This window comes from Pantherophis guttatus, chromosome 1 (assembly GCF_059756535.1).
Source record: "Pantherophis guttatus breed Tessera chromosome 1, ASM5975653v1, whole genome shotgun sequence".
NCBI lineage: Eukaryota > Metazoa > Chordata > Lepidosauria > Squamata > Colubridae > Pantherophis > Pantherophis guttatus.
The window spans coordinates 205903709-205924134 of record NC_142063.1 but is presented as its reverse complement, the minus strand read 5'-3'; the positions used below and the strand labels follow the sequence as shown (position 1 = coordinate 205924134).

At 38.5% G+C, this 20426-nt stretch overlaps 1 long non-coding RNA gene across 1 annotated transcript; it reads left to right on the top strand.

Annotated features, from left to right (window-relative positions):
* Positions 1-13202: 13202 nt before the first annotated feature.
* Positions 13203-18974, top strand: LOC148116740 (uncharacterized). The gene is made up of 3 exons (XR_015731285.1): positions 13203-13341; positions 17725-17985; positions 18840-18974. It is a non-coding gene; the product is annotated as an uncharacterized LOC148116740 (long non-coding RNA).
* The last annotated feature ends 1452 nt before the right edge of the window (positions 18975-20426 follow it).

Here is a 20426-nt window from a genome sequence, read left to right as displayed (position 1 = left end):
GTAAATTGACCATTTATTTTTTGACAAAGTAATTTCAAAAAAATATGCAGCCAGACCAGAGCGCATTATTCACCTTTACCTGAAAGAATCTCCAAATCCAAGTCCCATAAAGAGGGTGGATTTACATTTGCTGACTCTCAAAATGAACGTTTCCTCAGATTGCAGGACCAATCTGGTAAATAAAGCAGGTGGCTTGCAGTCATCTTGCTGCTTCCTGACAAGTGAAAAGCTTGAAGGCAGCTCTGACAATTGTGGCTTTTCGGGGGTTCCTCTTTGAATGCAGCAAAGTCTATGAGCCTTTGAACTGGCTTCCTTTAGGAGAATAAACAAACCTCAGGGGGTAAATGATCTGCCAGTCAAATGCATTCAGCCAATAAGAGAGCAGCTGGGTTTCTTCACACACACAAATTTCACTTATCACTAGATTGATTCATCTATTTAGCCAGAGTTAGAAAAAGATCTTAGCGATACAATGCAAGGTATTGAATGTTTATTGTGCTTATCGCCATTCACCATTTTTTTTGTTCCATTCTATTTATTTTATTTGTTCTTGCTTATCATAACTTTTGGATTTCTGAATAGATTTGCAGTCTTTTGAAATCTTATTGACTTCTAACATCCAAACTGAACTATCACTTCAAATCAATTCCCTTCAAATGAAAGCTTTGAACTTTGAAATCTTTGACAGCCAGTTTGGTCTGGTGATTAAGGCTCCAGGATAAAATGTGGGAGAGCATGAGTTGTAGCCTCACCTTAGCTGTGAAAGCCCGGTGGATGACTTTGGGCCAATGACTCTCAAGTCAACCCAATGCACAGGGTTGATGTTGTGCGGAAAATAGGAAGAGGAAGGTGTGCTGGGTATGTTCGCCACCTTGAGTTATTTGTAAAAATAATGAAGGCAGGATAAAGATGAATAAATAAACTGCACAACTCTCTCCATCACCATTGGCCAAGAGAAATAGAAAAAGGAATTTTTTGTGTTTTTTTTGTTTGTTTTTTTAATTTGATTTATATGCCGCCCTTCTCCGGAGACTCAGGGCGGCTTACAATGCGCTAAGCAATAGCCTTCATCCTTTTGTATATTTATACAAAGTCAGCTTATTGCCCCCACAACTGGGTCCTCAATTTACCTACCTTAGAAAGGATGGAAGGCTGAGTCAACCTTGAGCCTGGTGAGATTCGAACCTGCAGTAATTGCAGGCAGCTTGTCTTAATAACAGGGTGCTTTAGACCACTGTACTACCAAGGCTCTTGTTTGAATCAGGGTTTAAGGAAGTTGCTATTGCACTCCCCCGATACTCACAAGCTCTTCTTTTCTTTTTTTTTTTTTTATTGAAAAAGTTTTTCAAATACAAGTTTTTCCCCCTTTTCCTCCCTTCTTCCCTAACCCCCCCTCACCACCCATCCCCCCCTGTGACTTCTTCTTCACAACAATAAGCTAATTCATAATTAATTACATAATATTCTACCATGCCCTTACTCACTCCTCAAAGTACTGACCCTTAGCAAAGTATTCTTATAACTCCGCTTTTCTCCGCTTTTCACAATCTACCCTTTTTCTCCTCCCCCAAACTTGTAAAATATTATTATTATTACAACAACATAACCTTTACTTTTATATATATTATATATATTAATTTAACATTTCAAAGCAGCCTTCTCCAAATTTAACATTTGTTCAGTTCTATCCGATTCTTCCACTCCCCAAAATATATGTCTTAAAAATCCTTTTTCTTAAACTAATCAATCACTAAACTAGCCTATTTCAACCCAGTTTCCTGCAAGATTACCATACACTACAATTCTAAATATAATCCACTGCCCACTCTACTAAAATATACATATGTCTATATATACATTCCATTTTATAAAAAAAAGACAATAACTTTAAATTTATAATTCATTTAGTATCTTCTTTGATGTCTTTCCACTAGATTGTTAAATCCATCATCCATAATAGGGTAACATAGCATCCTGGTGCAACAGTTTATTCAAAATCTTCAGTCATCTTCTGCCCCCATCAATAATAAATATCCTCATGTATATATAAAAATAAAAACAACCACCCGAGTGACATTATAATTATATTCCATATAGTTGTAATTGTGGTTTTCATCAGGATTATAAATCCCCATCATCTTTGTGGGTAACAGCCAGATCTTCTGCATGCCCCAGCATGACTCTCTTGCCTTGTAACTCAAAATAGATATAATATATTTATCGGTAAAAGAAATCCAAAATAGATAGTTCAAATCCAACAATGTAAGGCTCTTTCCACATCCCAAAATCACGGCATTGCAGAGATCTGCCACTTTCCTCAAGATAGTATTAAACGATAATTCGCCTCCAATATCTTTTCACATGTTCATTTATTTTTTTAAAATCCCTGGCTTCACTGTTGCTTGATTTAGAAACTACTATTTCTACGAAATCTGTTTCTTTTCTTTTTCTTTTGCGGGTTGCATTTCCATCCAGATTTCCTTCCTACAAGTTGTGTATCAGCTGATCGGTTGTCATTCTGCTTTGTAAATTGATCTTGTTGGTTTTGTTTTATTATCCCATATGTCTTTTCCTTCACTTGTATATCAACTGGTTGATTTACGCACTTGTTTGTAAGTTGATAGTTAATCACATTAGAATCAGATGACACTGCTCTCAAATTTATAGACAGTCCAGCTGGGGTATCCAAGGAGTCCAAAGACAGTTTATCTACCACAGCCTCTGTAATTTGATGTTTTCCCTTTATTTCCAACTCCTTTTGCTTGTCCTGTGTTATGCCTAAAGATGTTAAATTTATTTTTAAAATTTTTTGATAAAATTCTTCCGCTTTTTCGACAGTATCCAGTTGGTATCTTACTCCTTGGTGTCTCAATATTAAACCAACTGGGACGTCCCACCTAAATAGAATATTCCTTTTTTTTAACTCATTCACTAGAAAACCAAATTTCTTCCTCTCCATTAACATCTTGGGCGGGAGTTCCTTAAAAATCCAAATCTTTCTTCCACGAAATTGCAAAGCAGAATCATAAGAATTCTGGACAATATTATTTCTAATTTCTTTGTCTGTAAAATAAATCACCACACCTCTAGGCAATTGCCTTTGTTTTGCCAACCAGGAGTTTATTCTATAAATTCTGTCAATCCTGCAAAACACTTCATCAGGTTGAACCTTTAAAATCCCAGCCAGAATTTCAGAAGATATCTTCCTTAAATCATCTCTGTCATCTTCCTGCAAACCTCTCAGTCTAATTGCATATTCTGTAAAATTGTATTGGATCATTAAAACTTCTCTTTCAATCCTCTGTTGTACATTTTCTTCAATAACAGTCTTTTGATCAGCCTCCATTTTAAGTTTGTCTTCTGAACTATTATCCTGAATGTTTGCCAAATCCTTTTTAATTTTTTGGATCTTGTCATCCAAATTCTCCTCAGTTCTTTCATTTTAGAGTTAGTATTTGCTTCCAACTGAGTCATAAAGTCTGCTAAGCCATTAGCTACTTTTAAAATCTTTCGATCCAGAAAGCCAAACTTAGATTTCACCAATTCACCAATTTCTTTGATTTCCAACTTAAATTTTTCAAGTTGCTGATTCACAATCTCATCCCTTCTTACAATCTCCTCAAGAAGAAATTCTATTATATTAAAGTCAGGTTTCTGTGACTGGAGAGTTAAAACTTGTTGATGTAATTTATTAATGGGGGAATCCCCCCCCACTGCCTGTTTGTCTAGTTTTATAAGTCTCAGTGCCATTTTTCCACGCAGACAAAATTTACTGGAAAAGAGAGAAAAAAAAAACTTTTTTCCAACCAAGATCAATATCAGATCCTCAAAGAGAAAGAAAAAAGAAAAAAAAACCGAAATGAGAGTGAGATTTTGCCTTCAGTTACAGCCAAAAGTATTCATTCCGCTACTTTGTAATTAAAAACGGAAGGAGTTTCCCTTTCAGCCTCTCTTCAAGCCGCAGCAGCAATCGCCATTTTAAAAAAAACTTTTTTCACTTCACTTCACTTCTTAGGCAAAATAGAATAAAAAGAATACTTGCGCTTCAGAATCAAAGGTCCAGCTCATATCTTCTTTAATTAATTTATTTGACAGATTTACAGGCTTGCTTTTGCCCCCTAGCTCTGCGTGTAACAGAGATTTCCCAGAGCCCGGAGCATCGGCTGGGGATACGGGGAGTCTCTTCCGCTCCCTCCCAAAAGTAAATAAAAAACTTTTGGGATTAGGCAGAGGACTCTACCCACCCCAGCCGGCTCTATCTCCGTTTCCTAATGGAAACGGAGTTTTTTCGAGCCGCCATTCCGCTGAAAAAGGCGGCTCTTACAGGCAGTGGGTTCGACGATCCCGAAGGAGTGTCCAGCGGGGACAAGCAGCAAACCGGAAGTCCTCAAGCTCTTCTTTTCTTGTTTGCCAACCAACAGAATTTGAACCCTACTGTGGCTTCTCCTAGAACCATTCTCACTCTTAGAGCTAATTTACAATTCTTGATGGATTGAGAACTATAGCTCTAGAGTGCTCTAACAATCAACTGATATCATATTATCCCTTCTTTGGGCTAAGTTCATCTTACTCTAATGACTTATAGAATTAGTCCCCAACCATTTTGGCACCAGGGACCAGTTTTGTAGAAGATAAATTTTCCATGGACCGGGGGGTGGGTGGGGAGGAGGAGAAGGTAACCTAGATTCCTCACATGCTGTTTACAGTAGGGTGTGGGCTCCTATGATAATTTAATGCCTGATGATCTGAGGTAGAACTGTTGTGGTAATGCTAGTGCTGGGGAATGGCTGCAGATCAGGGGTGGGTTCTAAAATTTTTTACTACTGGTTCTGTGGGCATGGCTTATTTTGTGGGTGTGGCTTGGAGGGTAATGTGACTGGGTGGGCATGGCCAACTTTTTTTTTTTTTTACTTTTAAAAGCATTATTTCTACAACCTTACGAGGTTACAGGAAAATATGCTTTTAGAAGCCTCTGATGATCAGGCAAGTCATCTGGGATTGCCAGAGGCTTTTAAAGGGATTTTTTCCCCTACAACCTCCTTGGCTGAAGAGGTTGCAGGAAAACATGCTTTTAGAAGCCTCTGAGGATCCCAGCTGAGCCGCGAGATCATCAGAGCCTTTTTTTTAACTTTTAAAAGCATTTTTTCAGCCGAAGAAGTTGTAGAAAAAATGCTTTTAAAAGTTTTTTTAAAAAGGCCTCTGATGAGGTGGGTGGGGTAAGCAAGCGGCGACCAGGCTGGGGACCGGTTCAGGGGCATGGCCAGCCAACATTATTACCGGTTCTCCAAACTACTAAATGTTTTTACTATCGGTTCTTGCGAACCGGTGTGAACTGGGAGCAACCCACTACTGCTGCAGATAAAGATGAAGCTTTGCTTGCTCAGCTACTCTACCTCCAGCTATGTGGTCCAGTTCCTAACAGGCCACAGACCAGTACTGGTCAGTGGCCTGGGGATTTAGGACCCCTGATTTAGCGGCCATTAATGTTCCCTCTGTGGTGAAGCCCTGCCTTTCTCTGCCAGAACCCAAGGTTATGGATCTTACATTAGCTGATCTCTATGCCTGAAATCTTCAACTCTGATGAGCTGCTAGTGATAATTTTAAAGAAGAATATTTGTAGTTCAGGATTGAAATGAGGGGTCCTTTGTGCTCTCTGAGCTTGGTTGTTTTTTTTTTTTTTTTTGCAGACATTTCATTATCCAAACTAGGTGCTCATTTGGATAATAAACAAGCTCAGAGTTCACTAAGGACCCGTCAGTGATACTTTTGACTAGTCTCAGACTGGACCAGTATTTGTCTTTACATGTTGAGCTACCCTACCAATGACTAGCAAATATGTACACCCAATTAAGCTAAAGCTTAAAATGGCTGGGGGGTGGGGATGCGAGGGGATGTGGGTGAGCCAAACAATGGGCTGGTGAAATCCTGCCACTGTAATAAACTTCTCTTCTTCTCTTGTAAAATAATATCACTTAGAAAATGCTGACAATTTAGTTGTTCTCCTGAGAATGCTCCTACATTGAACAGAGAGTGGGTAGGTATGTCAGAATAACAATACGCAGATATGAGTGGGTAATTAAATGCCCACAAACCACTATTTTATAGTAGTTAATATAGCATCTTTTGTTGAAAGATGGTCTCCGTCTCCAATAATTAAAATCAAAGACCTGAATCATTCAAGCATCTTCCAAGCATTAGGTGAAACGCCTGTGTAGCTGGAAAACAATTGATAAGCTTAATCATTGCTATTGTTGTACAGAGTTCTCTGCTCTTACTTCAGAATGTTAAAAACAACAGTGGGAAAGATGCCTTTTTTCTAATTAACTCAAAGATGTTCTGGGAAATATTGCTTACCACTAATTAAAGAAGAAAGGGCACTTCCTTAATAAGCAAGCAAGCAGGCAGTACAAAATCTTGATGGTTGGAAGAAAGGGGTTGTGAACAAATCAACAGAATGTGTTTACCTCCAAGACCACTTATTAGCTATGGTACATAAAGATAGATCTGTAATCTATAGTGGCATTACTTGTTTTTACTGTTGCCTTTATATTTTAATACTTTTTTCTTTAAATCAAGAATGCTTAGTTAACATTGACAGAACTCCAGTAAAATCCATACAGAAGCCTTTGCTGAATATTGTTGAAGTTTGATGGTTTTTGATACACTGAAGGGACCACTACATCGCAGGGAATATCACCCTACGTTTATTGAAAAATGATTATTGTATAGAACTTTCCCAGTCATTAGGTAAAGTAAGGTGGCAAACCTAATCAGATGATATTAGGGCTAGCTATGAGACATTAGAAAACAGAATACAGGAGAGATCAGAGGCATAAACATTTAATAAATAATAATTAAAAACACACATATTGGTGCTTCTGGCCTCTCCTAAGCTACCCTACTGTTTTGAGGTATATATTCCCATTGCCACATCAAAGAAAGATTTAATTATCACTTGGATTGGTTATATTATCCTTCACCATAGAAAGTAAACAGCTTGAGCTGTGTGTAATTGCACAAATCACATTTTTGCCTAATTATCCTGTTGATAGCTCTGCTGGCAATACCAATACCTCATTGATGTGAACAACTAAATTGGTTTGATGGTGTATTAGAACATGTTGACATGATAAGGTTATCAACCATGTTGATATGTTAATACATCTGAACATATTGACACATTGGGTGTGAGGGAGCTACTGTAACTATATTTTTACATGTCCTATTTTAGCATCATTTTATGTAATGTATGAGGATGTTTTAAAATGCTATAAAATGATATATCAGGAGAAATAAGCTATTAAAGGCAATCCATAGAAAATTAAATTAAAGGTCTATGAATGTATCAAATGAAGGAAGAGTGGGAAAGTTAGTTTCGCTTTTATCCCATTATTCTCTTGTTTGCACAAAGAGGTTTAATGTTCTAACATTAGAACATTTTAATGAGAATACACGCAGTACATGGCTTCTAGCATTCTTTCTAGCCCCCTTTTCTAGCAGTGCCTGTAGGAGGCATTTGCCTTTTCTTCTGTGTAGTAAAATAATGCGTTGTGTTTGCACCAACCTGTTTTTTTCTCCACATGATGCATATTTGTGGACCATAATATCAGCAATACCTAGACATATATACCGCTTCATTGTGCCCTCTCTAAGTCAGCATATTGCCCCCAACAATCTGGGTCCTCATTTTGCCGACCTTGGAAGGATGGAAGGCTGAGTCAACCTTGAGCCTGGTGAAATTTGAACTGCCAAATTGCAGGCAGCCAGCAGGCAGCAGAAGTAGCCTGAAGTACTGCACTCTAACCACTGCGCCACCATGGCTCATGATGCAGGAAAGGCTGCATCCATTCCATTCTAGGTTACCTGATCAGGAAGAAATCTTGGGGTGCTTATAATGGAACAGTCACCCACATTCTGAGTCACTGCCCAATTGCCTCTGCCATAGAGACACATTGTTCCATGCTTGCTCCCTACATCCTGGATTTCCTCTCCCTTGCACCTCCCAGTTAGATCCAGATCATTTAAACAGCTTTAATTTGTGGTTAAAGACATTGAATTTGTCAGCTGGAAAGCCAACAGCTCAGTTTTGAGACCTGAATCCCATGTGAGGAGGTGAGCTCCCATTAATTGCTCTAGCTCCGTGATGGCAAACCTATGGCACGTGTGTCAGAAGTGGCATGAAGCTCCCTCTCTGTGGGCACATGAGCCATTGCCCCAGTTCAACTCTGCCACGCATGTGTGCATGCCTCCCGCCGGCCAGCTGGTCTTTGTGTCTCTGCCACACATGAGCGGGGGGGGGCGCAGGGGGCATGTGCATGCGTGGGATGGGGGGGCATGTATATATGCCCAGGGAGCAGGGCAGATGCAGGGGGCATGTGCGCATGCCTGGGGGGCGCATGCGTGGGGCCTGTGAGCACTTGCTCCAGAAAAGGTTAGCCATCACCGCCCTAGCTCCTGCCAACCTAGCAGTTCAAAAGCATGTAAATGTGAATAGATAAATAGGTACCACTTTGGTTGGAGGGTATCAATGTTCCACACACCTGGGCATATAGTCACTCTGGTCACATGACCACAGAAGTGTCTTTGGACAATGCTGGCTCCCTCGGCTAAGAAATGGAGATGAGCAGCATTCTCTAGAGTTGGACTTGACTGGACAGAGGAAGCCTTTACCTTTATTTATGTATCTATTTCATTTTATTCAATTTATATGGCCTCCATATGCAAGCTGGTTTCTCTCCACCCTTCAAATTTGTTCTGTCCAGTTTTGGCTCTACTCCACCCAAAATAATAAAAACAGTAGAAAGCATGCCTATGCAAAACCCCTTGTTAGCAGAAATAATAATAATAATAATAATAATAATAATAATAATAATAATAACAACAACAACAACAACAACAACAACAACAACAACAACAACCTGATCAGTGGATGCAGCAAAATTTCACAAACTGACTATCTACAACGCCATGACCGCGTTACTAAGATCATTCACTGGAAATTGTGCCAGAAGTTTGGATTTGAGTACGGCAAAAACCACTGGGAACATCAGATTGAGAAAGCTTTAGAGAATGAGAAACTCAAGATCTTGTGGGACTTCAGGATTCAGACTGACAGGCACTTGGTCCACAACACACCTGACATAACAATAGTTGAAAAGAAAAAAGTATGGTTCATTGACATTGCAATACCTGGTGATGCACGGATTGAAGATAAGCACCAAGAAAAAATCACAAAGTACAGGGACTTGCAAATTGAAGTTGAGCGACTGTGGAAAAAGAAATTGTGTGTTGTCCCGATTGTAATTGGAGCCCGAGGAGGAGGAGGAGGAGGAGGAGGAGGAGGAGGAGGAGGAGGAGGAGGAGGAGGACGAAAACATATTATAATGTGGTTATTTGGGACAGAACCAGTAAAACAACTTTTTCCCACTTGTGATAAACTGGCAGTTAGATTAATATATTGATCTCAGACAGGTCTACTGGTCTTCTGAAAGACCAATTAACATGGAGTCAGGATTCCTTGCAGTGGGCTGGGAGTGACACAAAGGCTGCAAATTGTGAGTGGAGACCTTCATGCTGCAGATAGTGAGACATGAGGACAAAATGTATTTATGGAACCTCATTGGTTATAATACATTTCAATAAAATATAATATTCATCATGTCATTTATTTTGTCCCCAAGTGCTAAGAGAATGTGGTATGTTTGAATGAAACAAAAGCAATAATAAATGTATGCCATTCTCCATCCTAGCTGGTTGGTGGGAGCAGCTCAGAGTTTCTTCAGAGTTTTTATGGCCCCTTTGGAAGATTCAAGGAAAAAGTGTTGAAACTAGGTCCTCTGGACACAAAAAGTTGCTCTGTCATTGTTTTATGACATTTATATAAGTTATTGAGATCCAATTTCCAATCTGATGAGAAGTGACAACACTAGTAAATTAGAGTTTATTATTCTCTATTAAATGAAGAAAGTGAAACTCCTAACCTCTGCAAGATCTTTATCTCTAAAAATTCCTAAAAGGTTTAAAAGATATTCCGTAACACTTTTAAATGTTTTTCCTTTGAAGCTTGATCTCTGTCCCAAATTCATTCAAAATATATAGAGACAGATGATAGAGATAGATAAATAGATGGATGGATGGACGTACGGACAGACAGAGAGAGAGAGAGAGAGAGAGAGACAGACAGACAGACAGACAGACAGACAGACAGACAAACAAACATATATGCCATCAACAATCTTGTAGCAAGTCTGCATTTTGAGATATTTTCTGGTAGGATAGTGGAATATATATTTTCTAAAGATTGGAGAAATCTTCTACACCTGATCTTACATAAATTAATCGGCTCAGAAGTAACTTGGCAAATAGATATTCCTGTCTCCAATGGTTCTCCAATTGTTGTAAATTGTAACTGACCCCAAATGAGGCTGTCAAGCTGTATACTGTGGAAGTTACCAGTATCATATGATCCCTGAAGTGAAAGATCTACATTGGTTGTCAATTATCTACTGGACACCATTGAAGATGTTAGTGTTGACCTTGAAAACTCAATACTCAGCTTAAGGCCTGGCTATCTGAGGGATAACTCTCCAGTCATGAATCCATTCAGCTGAATCAGTAGGAGAGGTCTTCTGCTTTTAGAAACCCATCTACCCATCTCTTATGAAGAAAAGGAGCCATGATGGCACAGTGATTAGAATGCACTATTGCAGGCTAACTCACTGCTCACTGCCAGGAGTTCAATCCTGATGAGGCTCAAGATTGACTCAGCCTTTCAGCCTTCCAAGATCAATAAAATGAGGACCCAGATTGTTGGGGACAATATGCTGACTCTGTAAACTATTTAAAGCACTTTGAAGTGATAAATAAGTCTAAGTGCTATTGTTAAGTGCTAAGTGCTATATGGGAGAGATCTTGTTTTGCCTGCCCCCCTTCCCCCAGGCTAGGAAATGAATTTCCCAAGGAGGTAAATTTTGACTTGCTTTACAAAGAATGCTAAAAAACAAAACAAAACCAGATTCAATTCCACAAGCCTTTAACTAGTAATTATTTTAATGATATTAACTTTCATTTCTGCTTTTATTTTCTGAAATGGATTTTCATTGCATAGATCAGGGGTGTCAAACTCACAGTCCGCAGACTAGATGTGTCATGCGCTGGCCATGCCCAACTCCGTTTTAGAGAAGGGGAAGAAAGTCACGATACATCACATGATGACAATGTGACGCCATGAGTTTGACACCCCTGGCATAGATTGTTCTATTTTATTTTGCATTGTGTAGTTTTAAATTCCTTATAAGCCACCTTGAGAGAAATAAGGCGTGAATTCAGTAAAATTTAAACTAATTTTCAGGGGTAGCAAAAGACCTACAATAGTGGCCAAAACTGTGGAAACATTTTGGGAAAAGTGTATTTTTGAGATTTGATGGCTAATAACACCATTTTGGGGGGGGGTGTTCAAAATAATCATATTCCACTGCTGGAGTGGCCTGGGAATAGCCCAGACCTTAACCCAATTGAAAATCTATGGAGTCGACTAAAGAAACTTGTTAGTCAGAAGCGACCCAGCAATAAAACCCAGTTAATAGAAGCTAATCATTTAATCTTGTTATCACATTATAACAGCTGCAGAACTAAAAGACTTGATTCACTTCATGGGAAGATGTTGTAAGGCCATAATTCATGCTAAAGGTTATCCAACTAAATATTAACTGACATGGTGATAATTTTTGTATATCTCATTTTTTCTATGGTGATAATTTTTGTATATCACATTTTTTATATGTGTATCACTTTTCTTCTTTATACTGTAACTGCTATTCTAATAGCAAATCCTTTATAAATGTTATTGCATTACATTCGTGATTAAATTATCTTTCCATTGAGATATAATGTTATGGTATTACTCCAAAAAAAGTGGTGTTATTAGCTAGTTTTAGAAAATACACTTTTCCCAAAAGGTTTCCACAATGTTGGCCACTACTGTACATTTTTACAAAAAGGTATTCAGTTTCATTCTGAATTTCAGTATTTATTTGTTCTTGTAATGTCATCTCTACAACCAGATAGAGGGCCTTCTTTGACAAGAGATCTTGGATGTTTTTTTGGCATATCAATTTTATTAATAACCCACTTTTCATGCATGCGGATGCTTCCTCAGACAAAAAAAGTTGAGACAAGAATTAGCATTGAATTTAGCTCCTTACTCTTGTCACTTTACAGATTGTCTAGTTTATGCGCTGTACTTTAATTCTTTCCAACGAGTCCCATAAGAGCAGTGATGGTTAGAAGAAAGATTCTTATTTGTTCCTTTTCTTGTGTTTGGCCTTGGACTGCTTTTCTAATAGAAGTTGCTGCCTGAGTGATGCTCTTCTCCAGTCTCTACTGCAAAGTTAGCTTTAGAGTTTGTAATTATTAATTTACAGTTCAGCCAGAGCTGATAACGAACAAGCAATTGCTTAGAGACTTCAAGCAGCTATTTTTATAGTGACCAAGTATTTTGAGCAAGAATAGGTAATGTGTGATTCTGTGCTTCAGTAGGACTGAAACCACAGATTTCACAATTCTGTGAGGAAATATCCACAGCATTTTCTCTATTCAATGGCCAAGGACAGGAGCATTCTTATTAACTGAATAAAACAAGAATGCTTCCCATAAGCTTTCCCTTATTTTCTTGGATATGATCCAAGATTAACACAGGGTTTGAGGAAATCTGAGGCAAGTTGCCTTCTGGAGCAAATCCTTTGCATAGGTTTGGTCAGTGGTGGGTTTCAAAATTTTTTATTACCGGTTCTGTGGGTGTGGCTTGGTGGGCGTGGCATGGCTTGGTGGGCATGGCTTGGTGGGCGTGGCAGGGGAAGAATACTGTAAAATATCCATTCCCTTCCTAATCCAGGGAAAGTTTACTGCAAAATCCCCATTTCCTCCCGATCAGCTGGGACTTGGGTGTCAGAGAATAGATGGGGGCAGGGCCAGTCAGAATTTTTACTACCGGTTCTCCGAACTACTCAAAATTTCTGCTACCGGTTCTCCAGAACTGGTCAGAACCTGCTGAAGCCCACCTTTGGGTTTGGTCCTGGGTTTCCTTCTTCCCCAGCAGTGGGCAAAGATTCTTCTTCTTCTCCCTCCTTCATATAACCACCAGCTACAACAGTGACACTTGACTGATCAAGACTGTAGACGTTTATGTTGCTAGTTTGGTTATCCTGGTTAGGCCCATATATAAGAGACTGTAGGCTTTCTTGTAATAGTAATATTTATTTCTTTTCTTCCTCAGGAACACAATTAGACAAGCACTAATCTGGGAGGAGCAAGAACTTATATACAGAGAAGGCGGGGCTAATGGTAAGTACTAACCAATGGTAAGTGACACAATGACATCACACAATGACATATAAACAAGCACACATATTTACAGATATCAGGTTAGGTATTTTCATCTGTAACAAATCCCCCTCTAAAATACCTAACTAATGGTGGGTTATTAAGATTATATATGTACATCAAGTTTGGAAGTCAAATACATATGTTGTTTGGTTGGCAATGGCTTAGTGAGGATATCAGCAATTTGTTCACTAGTATTGCAATGGATAGCTTTAATAAATCCTATACTTGACAGTTGTCTTACATGTTTATATTTTATATCGATATGTCGAGATCGTTGACCTATTGCTTCGGAAGCTGATATATCAATTGCTGCCTTATTGTCCTCATTGATAATAATTGGATAAACAGGTTCATCCCACACATTGGTTAACAAGTCATCGAACCAAGTTAGATTGTTGACCGCTTTGGATAAACAAACATATTCGGCTTCCGCTGTGGAAGTGGCAATTAAATTCTGTTTGCCTGTGTACCAGTGCACCGCACAGCCATTTATAAGAAAAACATATCCAGAAGTACTTTTTCTGGTTTTTGAATCAGTAGCCCAATCAGCATCAGCGTAGCAGGTCAAAGTTGGTTTTTCAGAAATGAATGGTTCTAAGAATAAGCACATATCAATGCTAGACTTTAGATATTTTAGAATCCTCTTAATTCCTTCCCAGTGGTATGAGTTAGGATTGCTTACATGTCTTGACAACAAATTTACAGCAAGGGTGATATCAGGCCTGGTCCAATTAGATATGTATAATAAGGACCCAATAATTGATCGATATAACGTGTTATCCTTGAATGGTTCGTACTCATTATACACATTCCTATAAAAATCAGTTGACATAGGAGTATCACAAATTTTTGAATTAATTAAGTTACATTTTTGTATGAGTTCCATAATCTTGTCTTTCTGAGATAATTTGAACCCCTTATCTGTTTTGTCAATTTGGACTCCTAGATACTTATTTACCTTTCCTAATATTTTTAAGTTGAAATTTTTGCCTAGTTGTTCAGCGAAATTATCACATTTAATTTTGTCATGTCCAAAATACAATATATCATCAACATAAATCAAAACATATTCAATAGAATCATTATTTTTTTTTGTGAAAAAACAAAAATCAGATGAAGTAGCTACAAAACCCATATTTTTAAGTATCTTTGATAAGCACTCATACCACCGCTTACCGGACTGTTTTAGTCCATAAAGGCTCTTGTTTAATAGCCAAATTTCTCCCTTTTTTGTATCCTTTCCTGGGGGTGCTTTCACATAAATTTCTTTATCTAGATCAGCGTGCAGATAGGCTGTCTGCACGTCAAATTGATATACTTCCAGATTTAAGATAGAAGCTAACATTAGTGCTGTTTTCACGCTTTCTGATCTAACGGTTGGGGAGTAAGTGTCTTCATAGTCATCCGGAAATCTTTGGGCAAAGCCTTGAGCCACCAACCTGGCTTTGTATAGGAATTTACCATCCTCTAGCTCCTTGATTTTATAGATCCACCTAGTGCCAATAGGGGATTTCTCAGTGGGCAGGTCTGTTGGTGTATATACATTTAGTTCTCTCAAACTGTCCATCTCTTTTTTCATTGCTTCCTCCCACTTACTTTTTTCTTCTAGGGGTAGCTTAAGTATGTCATCATATGTGTTAGGAGTCAGGTGTTTAGCTTGGATAGACAGTACGTAATCATCTAATCTTTTAGGAATTATGCCCCTATTGGATCTAATGGGCCTATTCTGGGGATGTTCATCGCTATGCATATACTTAGCTTCTTTTTCGGTTAATTGATCTACTTTCAAAGTGGGGTGTCCTTTTTTCCATTCATCATTAACTATTACTGGGCATTTGATTCTGTTAGTAGATGTGGATTTGGGGTTCGTATCTGATGTGTGATGTTTTGCGTGCGTGTGTGTAATATTTTTTGATTCTGGGTAAATTTCATTGAGATGTAATTTTGACCAGTTCATGTGTTCATGAAACACGGCAGATCTGGATACAATGAAGTGATTATTTTTATCAATGAAGCGATATCCCTTGGTTCCTGATTCGTACCCCATAAATATCAGTCTTTTGGATACTTTCTCTCCTTTGCGCCTTAACTGTGAGGGCACATATACATCAGCAGATACACCAAATACGTGTAAATGCCCAATTTTTGGTTTCCTTCCATACATGAGTTCGTATGGGGTCTTATTGATTGTACTGGACCATAAGCGATTTATAGTGTAATTGGAATAATTAAGGGCTTCAGCCCAGAATGACTGGTTTAAACCAGCATCATCTAACACACATTTAACCATGGTTTGTAGCAAACCATTCTTCCTTTCAGAGACTCCATTTTGGAATGGGGAAAATGGACAAGATTTAAAGTGCAATATTCCTTGTGATTTTAGCCAAGTTGAAAATTCGTTGGATAGGAATTCCGACCCCCTGTCAGTCATTATTTGTTTGATTTTGGTATTGTGTTGTGTTTCTACCATTTTAAAGAACTCCTTAAATTTTTTGAAAACCTCACTTTTGTGGTTAAGGGTGTATACAAAACCAAATCTACTATAGTCATCGACTATGGTCAGGAAGTATCTTTTTTTGTATTTAATTGAAGGTTTTAATGGGCCTACTACATCCATATGAATTAGTTGAAAGGTTGATTGTGTGGTGCGAGTGGCTTTTTTGGGTTTTGGCTTGTTTTTAATTTTGGAAGAATTGCATACAGAGCATTCTAAGTAATTTTTACAGTTCTTTATTTTTAAATCTTCGGAACACTCTAACATTTTTCGTATGACTGGAAAGCTCGCGTGTCCTAGCTTTCTGTGGAGTAAGTGACTACAATTATCGTGAATAGGTTTTCCATTGTTTAAATTTTCAGACATATTAGTATCAGTGTTTGATGCATTCTTATCATTATTTTCATCATGGCTATCTGAATTTGGTTTTTCGTTTCTTAATTGATAGTTTGCATAGACTAGTTCGTTATCTTGTGGCAGTAGGTATGTTAGTCCATCATTTGTAAATAGTTTACCTATGTTTCTGTTGTTCTTAGTCATGAATACCTTTCCACCTCTGAAAGTGGTTTCTATTGCATTGTCTATGCTTAACTTTAGGGTTGCCAATATGTTATTTGGAATTTCGGGCACAAATAGTACCCCCTCTATTTTTCCTATACCTTTTATATGCGTGTCTCCTATTCCTCTCACTAGGACTCTATTTTGGTTTGCTACTTTAATATAATATTTCTTTTCAGTGAAGTTACTTAATATTTCTCTATTATGAGTTGTATGGCATGTGGCTCCTGAATCTATGAGCCAGGTGTTGAGTGAATCAGATATCAAAGTGTTATTATTTCTTATTCCATATAGTGATCCTTTCTTATTTTTTCTAGGGTTATTTCTGTATGTTTGTCTTTCTCTAGAGTGTGGTGATTCTCTTCTCTTATACCTGTAATCTGGGGAGGTTCTGTCTAAAAAGTGTATTCTTCTATCCTTGTGTTTATATGAGTCACTGTATCCTATATTCTTGGGGCAGTCTCTACTCTGATGTCTTTCAGATCCACATGTGAGACATTCATGTGGGTATCTGTCTCTGGCCCTGAAATCAGTCCTTCTTTGATTTCTACCTTCTCTTTGTTGTGTATATCGCTCTCTTCTAAGTCTATCTTCAGTAATAAGCTTATTGGTAAGGTTTTCTAAAGTAATTTGCTCTATACTTAGGTTATCTATTAGTGTAATGTAGTTATCCCAGCTGTGATCTAGTGAGTTAATTATAATGCTTTTCATGGTGTTGTCAGAAATGGTTTCTCCCCTTTGAATAAGGTCTGCTCTTACAGCGTTTAAATTCAAGATATGCTCACTCATGGATGTATCATGTTTTAGTTTGGCAGAATAGAATTCCCTAGAGATTTTTGTGGTAGTGGCTACATTTTTGCTATAGAACAGTCTGAATAATTTTTGATATACTTCAAATACAGTTAAATTATGCTCTATACTGGGGAGTATACTTGGGGAAATAGAAACAATTAACATATAGTATGCTTTGTGGTGGAGGCAGTCTATTTCATAGGTCCAAGGCTTATTTGGTGGGTTATCAATAAAAAATAAAACATTTTCTTTCATATATACAATCTGTAAACACTGATCCCATTCCATTAAGTTGCTTCCATCTAATTTCAATTTTATAAAGTCTGGAGGTATTGTCCCTGAGTGTAGTGAGGTGTTATTCATGTTTAGTAGCTGTCCATGATTTAAGACCTTAGCATACTCACAATAAGGCCTGGGTATGGTAGATGTATGTCTGTATTTACTTATCTCTATGTTGCGCTGACTTGTATTTATGTTTCCTTCTTCTTTCTTTGCAGGCTCGTTCTGGGCATGCTCAGTCCTCATTTTTCTCCAGCAGTCGATGAGGGAGGTTCCTGTGTCTGCAGCTCCTGGGGTGAAGTCCCAGACGGCCTTCTGTTGCTCTGCTTTGTTTCCGGAGGGCCTCTGGTGACTGAAGAATGCCTGGGGTGCTGCTCTGCTCATCGGGGAGTCTTCTCTGAGGTCGTCAGTAAGTGGAGCTTGAGGCGGGCCGCCATTGCCAATGGAGCCGGGTTGTTCAGGGAGCTGCTCTTCAGTAGGTAAGTATGATTGCCAGCTTGTCTTTCTTCGGGTGGCTAGGCCTTTCTTTAGACAGTCTATTTCTTTTTGGCCTTTGGTAGATGGTAGTTTAGAATTTTCTATTTCATTTTCTGGTTGTTTGTTTGGTATTGTTAGTTTAGTCCCGAGTGCTGCAGTTAGCACCTGTATAGCATTGTCTATTTCTACTTCAGTAGGTTGAGCTTTGTTTTGTTTAAATAATTGTTTTTTATTTGTTTTTGGACTCGGGTAATCATCTTCTTGGTAGGTTTTGTTTTTTATTTCGTAGTTTGAGGTTTGGAATTCTTTTAGTAATTGGTCAGGCATTTTAGAGGTATTAGGTGGGTAAGATGGCTGCCATGAAAAAGGCGGGAAGCTGTCGCCATCTTTGGTGTCATTTTTGAAGTCAGGGGTTGAATTTCTTACCTTGCAGTTTTCTTGTTTGTTATTTTCGTTATCTGCTGCTGTTCCGTGGTCGTTTATTATGCTGCGGATTTTCACAAGCAGATTTGATTCAGCTGTAGTTGTTTCTATTAATTCTAGTATTTTTCTTTTTACCTCATCTTCTTTGTTTGGTGTTAGCAGTTCATTTTCTTGTAATTGCGTTTGTTTCTTAATATTTTCAAGTGGTGTATATTTGTCAGGAGTTAGTTGAGCTGCCATTCTTTTCGTTATGTATCTGGTGGCAGGTCTTCTTTTGTCGTTATGTGAGTCTTGCATCTTTATGTTCGGTTGGGCCTACCAAACCATCCTCTTGCTACCAATTTGTTGCTAGTTTGGTTATCCTGGTTAGGCCCATATATAAGAGACTGTAGGCTTTCTTGTAATAGTAATATTTATTTCTTTTCTTCCTCAGGAACACAATTAGACAAGCACTAATCTGGGAGGAGCAAGAACTTATATACAGAGAAGGCGGGGCTAATGGTAAGTACTAACCAATGGTAAGTGACACAATGACATCACACAATGACATATAAACAAGCACACATATTTACAGATATCAGGTTAGGTATTTTCATCTGTAACAGTTTAGAACGAAAGTATTTCTAGCAGAACCAGTTAATCACTTCTACTGACAGCATGTAGCCATTGGGGGCACTACAATAGCCATCATACAGAAATGGGATGAGAGGTGCCACAGGAAGGCATTATGCAAATAACAGTGGTCGAGTGGGTTACTATTTCATTGCCCACACCTGGCCTATTCACTTAGCCACAGCACTGCCAATGCCAGAAAGTAAAGAGTTATCTTCCCTCATCTTTGATGGCCTTTCTCTGGCTATTAGCAGTTTTAAGAATTCCATTCTTGATTAATTTTAAAGATATGCACTTCGATATGCCATCAAATGATTTTTAAAAAGATGGCTTGCAAACAAAAAGTACTAATAGAATAAACCAGTGGTGAAATCCAATTTTTTTTACTACCGGTTCTGTGGGCGTGGCTTGGTGCGTGTGGTGTGGCTTGGTGGGCGTGGCTTGGTGGGCATGGCAGGGGAAGGATACTGCAAAATCCCCATTCCCTCCCCACTTCTGGGGGAAGGATATTGCAAAATCTCCATTCCACTCTGGGACCAGCCAGAGGTGGTATGTGCTGGTTCTCTGAATTATTCAAAATTTCCGCTACCGGTTCTCCGAACTGCTCAAAATTTCCACTACCAGTTCTCCAGAACTGTCAGAACCTGCTGGATTTCACCCCTGGAATAAATTCTCTAGTTCACTTTTAACATGGCTGGGTTCACACACTGCAAGAAGCAAACCATTTTAGTAATCATGGGTTTACTGAACACAGCACCATTGGCTGGGCTCACACAACATGGTGAGCTGTTATCGTAGCTGGCAAACCTTGGGAGTTGGGCTCAAAAAACAACAACATTAATGCCACAAAAAAGTGACATTCTGACTCAGCATTAGATGTGATCCAGGTCAATGAGAATTGGATCAGGACTGCAAATATCCAGGTTGAGTGAAGGTTGGTGGGCCTAGGACAATATTTGTTACTTCAAGGTTCTGGAGGAACAATATAATATATATTTAGTAGCTAAAGTAATAGTAAGGAGACTTAGCTCTCGTTCTGTCCTGAATAGGCTTCCTATTGGATTGCACTTCTAACTGAATTTGTATTCCTCTACACGTACAATACACAGAATGATGGAGAGAGTAAAAATCAAATTTCCTACAACTACTTTCTTGGTGGCCAATGAATGGGTTCACGGTAGTTTTTCCCTTATCCTGATAGGGAAAATTTGATATTCTTGCAAATAGTTTCATGTCCAGCCACTGATGCTTCATGAAGAATGTCTGAAAACTTACATGCACCATCACTTCAAAATGAGAAATAAGATTTTGTTGACAATTTACGGTAGAAATTTCAACTTTTGTTCCCTAAGTTACAGTGCATGCTGAGGGTTTCAGAATTAATTCAATGAACCCGAAGTCTCTTTAC